Genomic DNA, 9,464 nt, shown 5'->3' on the forward strand with positions numbered 1-9,464 from the left:
GATAGTATGTAGACGTGAATTCGTTGGTTCTCTATCAGCTATTCGTGAGCTATCGTCGATGTGCTCATAATAAAAACTGAATGCTTGTATTGGTGATGTATCAGACTGACAAGAGAGATATTTGATTTTAAGTTTAAGATTAGTAAAGTTATATTTAGCATCGGTAAATGAGGCCAGGACCTGTCCGTTATCCGCCTAAATAAACACGTGCCAAGACTCTGATAGGGACAAAATGAGCATGTTTCGCAAACACGGAATTCGATATCACCCAAGCAGGATTGAAAACATGAGTTGAACATGACTTCAATACTGTGACTTGGACTCGACTCGAGTCATAACACCATGACTCGGACTTGACCCTTTAAACGGTGACTTGGACTCGGACTCGAGTCTGTGATGAATTGAAAATGACTCGACTCGACTCGAGTCAAAACCACAAAAGTATGATTGACTCGTGACTCGGAACCATGTGACTTGGTTACAACCCTGCTTTCGACTCAAGTCAAAACTGCATTCAATAGACAAATCATTTTATTTGGGGCGAATGCGGCCAACGGAGAAATTCTGAGCGACCCTCAAAGAGTTGCTTGAAATTCAAAATATAAAATCTATGTTTGAATTTCAATGCGTGGACTAAAAACATAGGCCAGTGGTCCTCAACCTTTTTGTTGTCACGGACCCCTTTAAATAAGTTATTAATTCTGCGAACCCCAGCCTAAATTTCGTCTGAAGCTCTCTTAACATACTATTGAATATTTTGATAATCATGCTATGTTATGTCCGTGGCCCCCTGGTTGGGAACCACTGCTCTAACAGCATGCTCCTATCGTAGAACGCAAGCCCCAGTTATATTCTTAATTCGAGTCGCAAGAATTCATCGATCTGATGTTTTTCAAACGGTCGCCTGCAAAAAGTGCTGGGAACCATAGATTAACACCATGCAGAACCATTGGTGCAAAAGGTCGTCAGGCGATAGGCACCAAATATTTTCTGTCAAATAAACAACATAACACCATGCATAATCATCTGTTACTTATACCTGTGTACTCTCCCCTGATGAACTGTTCGTCCTGGATATTGAGAGGATATATATGTCATAAGTCAGAAACCGTGTGCATCGTCGTGCAAAATTACCGGTGTTTATGGCTCCATGGATCAGGCAAACATGTATGAAATTCGAGAGATTTTAAACAAAGTTACTGGTTAAATTATGCGAACTAGGCTGTAAAACCTCGCCCACATAGAATAATTCGAAATGACAACCATAGCTCATAAGGGGGCCATGAATTCACGATAAAAATAGCAAATAATGAATTTTCGCACCGTCAAACCATATTATCTGTCAATAAAAGGTAATGTGAAAAAGGTCATATTTTAAGATTGTATCATACATTCAATTTATATGCTTGTTGAAATTTCCTTATACAACGTGATACTCTGAGTATGCCTCTGGTCTCAACTATTTCGCTGACTCGTTGCAACGTCTCTTGAATATATTTAACAAAGCCAATATGAACCCTGTCTTGAGCCAACGCTATCCAATATAGTGCAGTTAACTAAGTGGTTCGAGCTGGACGCTTATCTCTTGGATGTCTTGTTCATATGACTATGAAAAAGCTCAAAAATATCTACTGCTGGAGCTGCCGTTAGCGTTCACCTCTCAAGGGATGCAAAAGAAGGCCTTTACTGCATATATGCTGAAATATATTTTTCAATACAACATCCATTGCAGTAGAATATTTATTAAACTCGAATACTTTTCGGGTGCCTCTTTTCAAGAGTTACGGCACACAACAGGGATTTAAACGGATTTAAGAGCAAAACCAAAAATGCAAAGTATGACGCAACCATCAAAGTCACAGACCATGAAATTCGCATTGTAACAATGGCAACAATAACAAACTTTGAAGTATACGGTACTATAGTAGGAGCGCAATTTGTAAATAGAAACTAAACAGTTAGAAACACGAAACAAAACAAACTAATGGGAAATTTGTAAAAGTTATTGAGCAAATCTTTTTGTCTGCATAGAATAGGTTTGGTGATCGAGGAAGTGTATGCTTAGTAGTAGTCATAACAAAGCGGTCTTATTCTAGCAACACCTTTTCTTTATTCGCGAACTGTGGAATAAATAATAACATAATTGGTCGGTTACAGTTATGAATCGCTAAAACAGTGGCGCTAACGATGATAAAAAGTTGGCATATATATATGCTCGCTTTGTTTTAGTCGTGATCTGGCGTTAGTTCTGCGTGTTCGTCGTGAGGAATGCCAGAGATAACACTGTACTAGAGATTTCACTATAAACGCGGACGTAGATGTTTGGCTTATCGTGGTGAAATAGCGATTCGGGTTTCTCTGGAGTCCAGGGACCTATTAGGTGGGAAGTGGCACAGCAGTGCAATCGCAGATATTTTGAATTATATTTTTGTGTAAATTTTATATTCTCCATGTAACCAGCATATAACGGTTCCGGATTGGCGTTTTTCGTGTCTGTGAATAACTAATTTAGATCCATTTTTCCATAAAATTCTGAACTGGTCCATTTTTCCAAAAGACTCTGAACTGAGTATGCACATGCACATTTGGTCTTTTCAAAATCGGGTGTCAATGTCACCGACTTCCAATGGTGACTATAGTGAAACCACGGCATTGCAGTCGTTTGATTAAAATGTGGTCTATGAGCATGCTCGACATTTGCTGTCTTGAGGGATTATTTAATGGTAGTATTTTCTACAAAAATCTCAACATTTGTTACAAAACTGCTGGATAACACAATCTACTCAGAATTGCTTCGCGGGCCGGATGAAGTCGTATTGCGGGCAGGATGCGACCCGCGGGCCGTATGTTTGACACCCTTCGCATAGTATATATACGGCTGAATTCTTATAATCGATACTCATCTTGCACCGAAGCTTATAGCTCTTCAATAAATTCCTTGGACTTTGCAATTCTCACTGTACGAATAGGATATTTGGTGCCAGCCATATATCACATTTTGAAAAACTATACAGAATCGTCGAATTTAGTACTTGTTTTAATCCTTAGACTTTCATGATGTTTTCCGATTCGCGCGAGATTTTTGGGTTCGCAAATATAGTTATTTTTATATATGTTATTTATTATATAACGTTCTTTCCAATTCTTTACAGTTGGTGACGATTACACATGGTAAGTGACAGACGAAAATACTAGGGGGTTTGTTTCAATTGAATACAATATTCCGTCGTTTACACTTACATAATATAAACCAGCATTTATTTCGGAAAGACAGCTAGTCGTTTTCTTCAAAATCAACAAATGAAACGATACCCGCCAAAATAAGCACAACTCCACACAACTGTTTGTCTGTTCTATAAAATCATGCTAAGAACGAGTTACACTAAACGACAATCGGGCCTACCTGCTAACGACCAGCGCTGTTACGGAGGCAAGAGTCCAAATTATCGCTCAATAAAATATTTTCTTGAAAAAAATACATTTCACGCCGGAGGCGATTATTGTGTCACAGTGCGGGATTCCATTGTTCTGTTCTTGCAGGGTTGTCTTTACTTTCTCGTCCTTTTAATGCGTGAGTGAGTATTAAGCCCGACAATTATCGCGTGAGGCAAATTTCTGAACGCTCGTAATTTACTTTGCGGTGAATTAAAGGTTTGTGCTAAAAAAACAGCGCTTTGAGCGAGAACTGATCTACGAATTGAGAGATAATTATAATAATGTCATTTTACAATTGAATAATGCATTCGTATCAATTTAAACCCGGATATTTTCAGTATATAATTGAGAAGAACATTGTATACCTACAATCACCAAATATAACGTCACAGAGTAATCAAGGCGAACAGATTACATTGTGATAATTTTAGATGATACACGAACTCCGTCTGTTGGCATAAATGAGATTGCTGGTTATACGACTGTTGATATATACAACGTTCTTTTCGATTCTCCGCTTATTGCTGACGATTGCCTCTGACGAGTGTCAGCCGAACATATTCGGGTTCATTTCTATATGATTGAACAATATATTCATATTGAACTGAAACTCTCCCTGCACTTGAACAAAGTAATGTGGTGTACGAATATAAGTGCCACTGTGATTGTGGCTACGTAGGAAGAACGTCAAAACGTCTGCAGGAACGCATAAAACAACATGTCCCCAGATTTATCAGAACACGTACATCACGCTCGGTGAAAAGCTCACCCTTAACTCATCCGCTTATGATTGATGCTGATCGATCAAAAGCCATTAATTCTGCCATCGGCAAACATCTGTTAGATAATCCGATGTGCGCGAAAAATTATCGAGACGACCGATTTCGAATCGTTGGGCGAGGCCGTTCACAATTCCATTTGTGTGCCTTGGAGACGACTTTTATCAAAATACACCAACAAAAACTATGTCAACAAAAGAAGTTCGTGTACCAACTAAAAATAGTACATTGAACGCTCTCTCATTCACGAAATTTTATGCTGGTGACGTCATATTTTGTGATACGATTGTTGATATACAGTGTTCTTTCCAATTCTCCACTAGTTGCTGACGATTACCCCTGACGAGTGTCAGCCGAAAATATTCGGGTTCATTTCAATATGAATATACTGTTCAATTGTATATTGAAGTTCTGTACCTCCAAGAAGCTCTTCAAATATTCCAATATGAATATACTATTAAATTGTATATTGAAGTTCTTGAACGTAATATATACTCAACTCACAAATCATCAGAATGCCAGGTATATCGGCTCGACAACAGATAGAGATTAATGATCGTGACATAAAACAGTGACAACTTCGCAAGGAATGAATACCTTCATCTGCAGTTACGTTTAAATTTTTTGCATATAGCCTACAGGCCGTTAACTGTAGTAAATTTGCTTCGCGTGCTGACGGACGCAGAATCGTGAAGGGACACTTTGGACCGGGTTGTTATGTTCATCGGTACGTTATCTACTTACGTCTTACATGCTGTATTAATTAGGGTTGGATTATCCTGATAACGGTTAAGCGGTTAACCGATTAACCACAAGTTTTTTTTTCTACCTGATATCTGGATATAGTTCGGCCGGTTAACCGGTTAAAAGAGTATCGTTGCTAAAGCGTTTTAGGCTTTTTAGTAAGATTCTATAAGTCGTATTATCAGTGTTGCGCGCGGCCAATTAGCGAGAAGCGTGTTGCCAATTAGCGAGATTCGTCTGTGCACGATCAATCTAAAAGGCGACGCGATCTCCCGCTGAGATGTTTGCAAAATTATGTAATTGATTGCCGCGCACTCGGCAATCGTCGCTGGACTGATTTATCGCGTCTTCAACAAGCCTAGTTCTGCTGGCTTAAAGAATCACATCTGCAATATAGGCCCTGTGCACACATACGATCGCTGGCCTGCACAATCGCATCTGCAATAGGCTGGCTACGAAAGATATCATCGCTGGCCTAACTATTGCGTCTCGGGCCTAGCATGCGTTGGCTCCTATCTCTCGATGTCTCGGTGAAAATAATAAGTGTATGCTGATTAGCGATTGTGGCTAAAGAGTGACATCGCGAAACTGAATGATATCGAATGTTCGCAAACATGTGCGTGCGTGCATGCGTAATTGATTTCTGCTGATGCTTAAATCGAAGAAAATTGAACACCCACCGCCCCCCGCCCCCTCCCCCTTTCATTTCTAACGACCTGCCAAGGAACCAAGTCAAAGAGTCCACGACAAAGATGCAGATAGGAAAGCGTAAAAATTTGAGCAGACCAGTGACGGACCCATAAAACTTCGATGTATGCGTGAAATAAATGAACAAAACAAGATAAGAATTATCATGTACGCTGCAACACAGATACTGACTGACACTTGCTGCGGCGAGAAGTAAAGTGGAATCCAGCTGTATAGATTTTTAGCGGTATCGAAGTATTCCATAGCTTATGTCACAGATCTGCACCAGTCCTTTGCGTCATGGGTGTTGCTTTTTGATCAGTTTATATCCCTAATACCTATATTATTTTTCGGTAGGCAAACTAGGCATATGCAATGAAACGCTAACGCATCACGTTAACATGATATGGGGTTCAACCGTTACGTTAGTTATAGCTCGCAATACAATAAAACAGTGTTCGGGTGTCCCGTACCAATAACATGACATCAGCACCAAGGCGTCAAAAGCCTTACATAGCGATTAAATTGACGGACATGGTGACTAGCCAACCACTGGGTCCCAGCCGCGGCTCTCAAGCTAGCCTTCTTGCGGCTCTGCTTGACCTGTGAATATGCCACAAAAATGTAATAGACAGTTGTAGTTTGTTTTATGAATAGTTCTAGTAAATTTCTGTAAATGAATGCTAAAATAAGGAATATTAGCTATGTCTAAAGTCACCCAAGGCCGCTTCTGAAAGCTGGCAAAGAGAATTCTTGCAGACTAGCGTCTAACGCAGAGGCAGCCAACCTTTTCGACCAAAGGGCCACATGAGATTTGCGAACCATTGCGCGGGCCCCTTGAATGTTGATGACCATTTTTTGTCGCCCGATAGGATCGAACCGGATTAGGTAGCGATGAAAATGAGACTTCTATTACTACGAATCAGCATCGATAACAATTATGCCATGAAAAGTGAGTATGCATACTGCACTCGCGAGTCGCGACCTATCCCCGCCAAGGGCGAAATATTTTCAAAGTTAATAAATGAGTTCGGCCAATACTAATGTCACTTGCATATATCGCATCTGTAAACCGCTGGGTTTATTTGGCAAGGACAGGATTATTCATAGCTTAGTTATACATATAATTATCGAAGGTTTTGTGCAATATATCAATTCGTGGAAAGGTTTAATCGCCCACCATCTTTCTGCGAGTGCAGACGTGAAGTCGGATGTTGGACGACAAGTTCTCTCACAATTGCGAATATAGTCAGACTCAAGTCAGTAAATTGGGCGTATTTTTAATTTTCAGGAGGGTGTACTAAAAGCCAGTGGCGGCTCGTGACAATATCTGGTGGTGTGGCAAGGGGTGCATGCGATGTGTGTTGTCTATATCAGGGCTCTTCAACAGGGTGTATCGTACACCCTGGGATGTACCACTAAGATGGGGTGTACCAGATCAGTATTACAAAGGACCAAGAAATAGCCATCACAATAAGTTTATGCTTCAGAACAGGTTGGCCGGATATACAATATCGTACAATGTTGATATCAACTGTAGCCTACGCAGCTTGTAAATTACATTTTAATATTAGATGACATAAGCAAATGTTTTTCCTCGTCATTTAACCGTAGGTAATGGATTTATTGGTCCCTTTTCAATTGTAAAACTGGATGGAGTTAACATGTGTTCAGCTTGCGATATCTCTCTATAATGATTCTCAAGGAAACCACCGCGATAGCTCAGACATTTTGAATTGGTACTTCCTGCGTCAAGCTTGTAAATAGCGCAGCGTAAATAATTGCAGCGGCGTATCGCCAGAGTGTCTCGGGGGCGAATTTGAAAACCACCGTGTTAGATGGTGTTCCGTTAACTTTGAATCCCGATTGGTATTTAGCATTTCCTATACGTTGCAGCCTTGCTCATCCTTATTTCGTTTAGGCCAGGGGTGGCCAACCTGCGGACGTACCATGATTATGCGACCCCTACACATAATTAAATTAGCGTGTGTTGGCGGCCGCCAATTTGCAATTTGAATTTACGAATTGGTTCCTAAATCTTTGAAAGATTTTAATTCAACCCAAAAATTTTCCTCACGTTCAGCACGATTCAGGGAGACTTGGATTATTCGTTTTTAATATAAAAGTGTCCTTGCAATCTGAGCCCCACCGTACAAATTCATACCGCAGAGGAAAATGATACGCCCCATAAGAATACCAAGTTAGAGTCGTGTGGGTGTTTCTGGTACTTTTGAGCGATTCCAATATATTTTGACAACAGAGACAATCCAGGTCAAGAAATAACATCATATAACAAAGTGATTAATGAAAACCGGAAGAAGAATCATCATTAATTTTGTGCCCAGATTTTTCGAATACACCCCTCCATAAGCTCTACCGGTTAATCCAGTGGTTCTCAACCTTTTTGACATAGCGGTACCCTTTGAAAATGAAAAATAGTTCGCGGTACACCAGCACAGTGGTTTTCAACTTTTTCTGGTTTACGGCATATGCAAATTACCTGAACACTTAGCCAACAGTCGTTCAGCGGTGGTCTCTGACGAAGTACTTCTACCTCTTCGGAGTACTCAAGTAGGCTTTGCTCAGCTTCAAAAAATTAATTACTGTATCTTCTATACCTGCGGACATTTCACAAATACGTCTACGAATGGTATCATTCGACACGGGAATCATTTTCAATTATACGCAGCTTTGGTCCCAAACATATACTTTACAATTCTAGTGCAAGCCGGAAGAATAACTTTCGCCGCTTCCGAGTAAGGTTTTGGATTTTAGCTATTACCTCTGCAACCACATAACCGACCTGCTGCGATCTCATTGAAACTTCGAGCTGCGCTTCGATACTATTTCATGAGGTTTGTTTGACAATAAACTCTGCCCACTACCGCAGTGTCGATGTAATTAACCGTCGCATCGAAGAGGCCATAAGCACGATCGGTGTGTTGGATGCCAAACGCATTTCCACGCAAATTGTGTATAGCACGCGTGAGGATAGCAATACCTCATTAGTTCTACTGGAAGCCACCCGCAGTTCAATTATAGTTTCAACAAACCATGTCTACTCTTCTCTGCGATCAATCAACGTAGTCTGCAAAAGTTGATTCAGTCTTCAAGGCACGCGACATGTCCGAATTTGCTGGGGATATTGATTGCGGAAATGAGAGCAATTCTGATGTCACAAATGTACAAACTTCACATTGGAGCCATATTTATATTATTGATCGTTTGCTGCAGACTAGAATTATATTGCGCATAATTTCAAAATCTCGAAGAAATCTCTCGCGGCACCCTTGCGAGACGTAAATGGCAGGGGGTCAATCTAATCACTTGGGCTGAGAATGAATAAAATTTTGACAGTAATATGTGAAACTTCTGTAAGCAAGGTAGCCTAGGCCTATATCTGAAAAAAATCAGTGATGGCACAGAACAACAACACGGGCTCTCCGCGGTGCAAAGCTCCCAGTAGCCAATTCCACATGACTATTTGTCGTCCAGATGGGCCATGACGACTTTCTGCTGGAATGCGGCCGTATGTCATATATGTAATCGAAATATTGCCATGAATAGGAAAAAGGTTGAACATCACTGGATTGGGCTTACTATGGAATCGGTGTATTATGTGTTCAGGGGTGTACGAATGTTGAGTAAACGATAAAAGGGTGAACCACGGTGAAAAAGGTTGAAGAGCACTTTTCTATATCACGTTACAATGGTTGGTATTGTTTGTGGTATTCATGGTGTTTGTCGACTACTATATGGTCAAAGGTCATTTACACCAGGTCAATTCTCTGTATTCTTATTCCGTAGCTGCCGACTTGT

The sequence above is a fragment of the Botryllus schlosseri genome, chromosome 3 (assembly GCF_051294905.1).
Source record: "Botryllus schlosseri isolate E-star chromosome 3, Bs_hap1, whole genome shotgun sequence".
Lineage (NCBI taxonomy): Eukaryota > Metazoa > Chordata > Ascidiacea > Stolidobranchia > Styelidae > Botryllus > Botryllus schlosseri.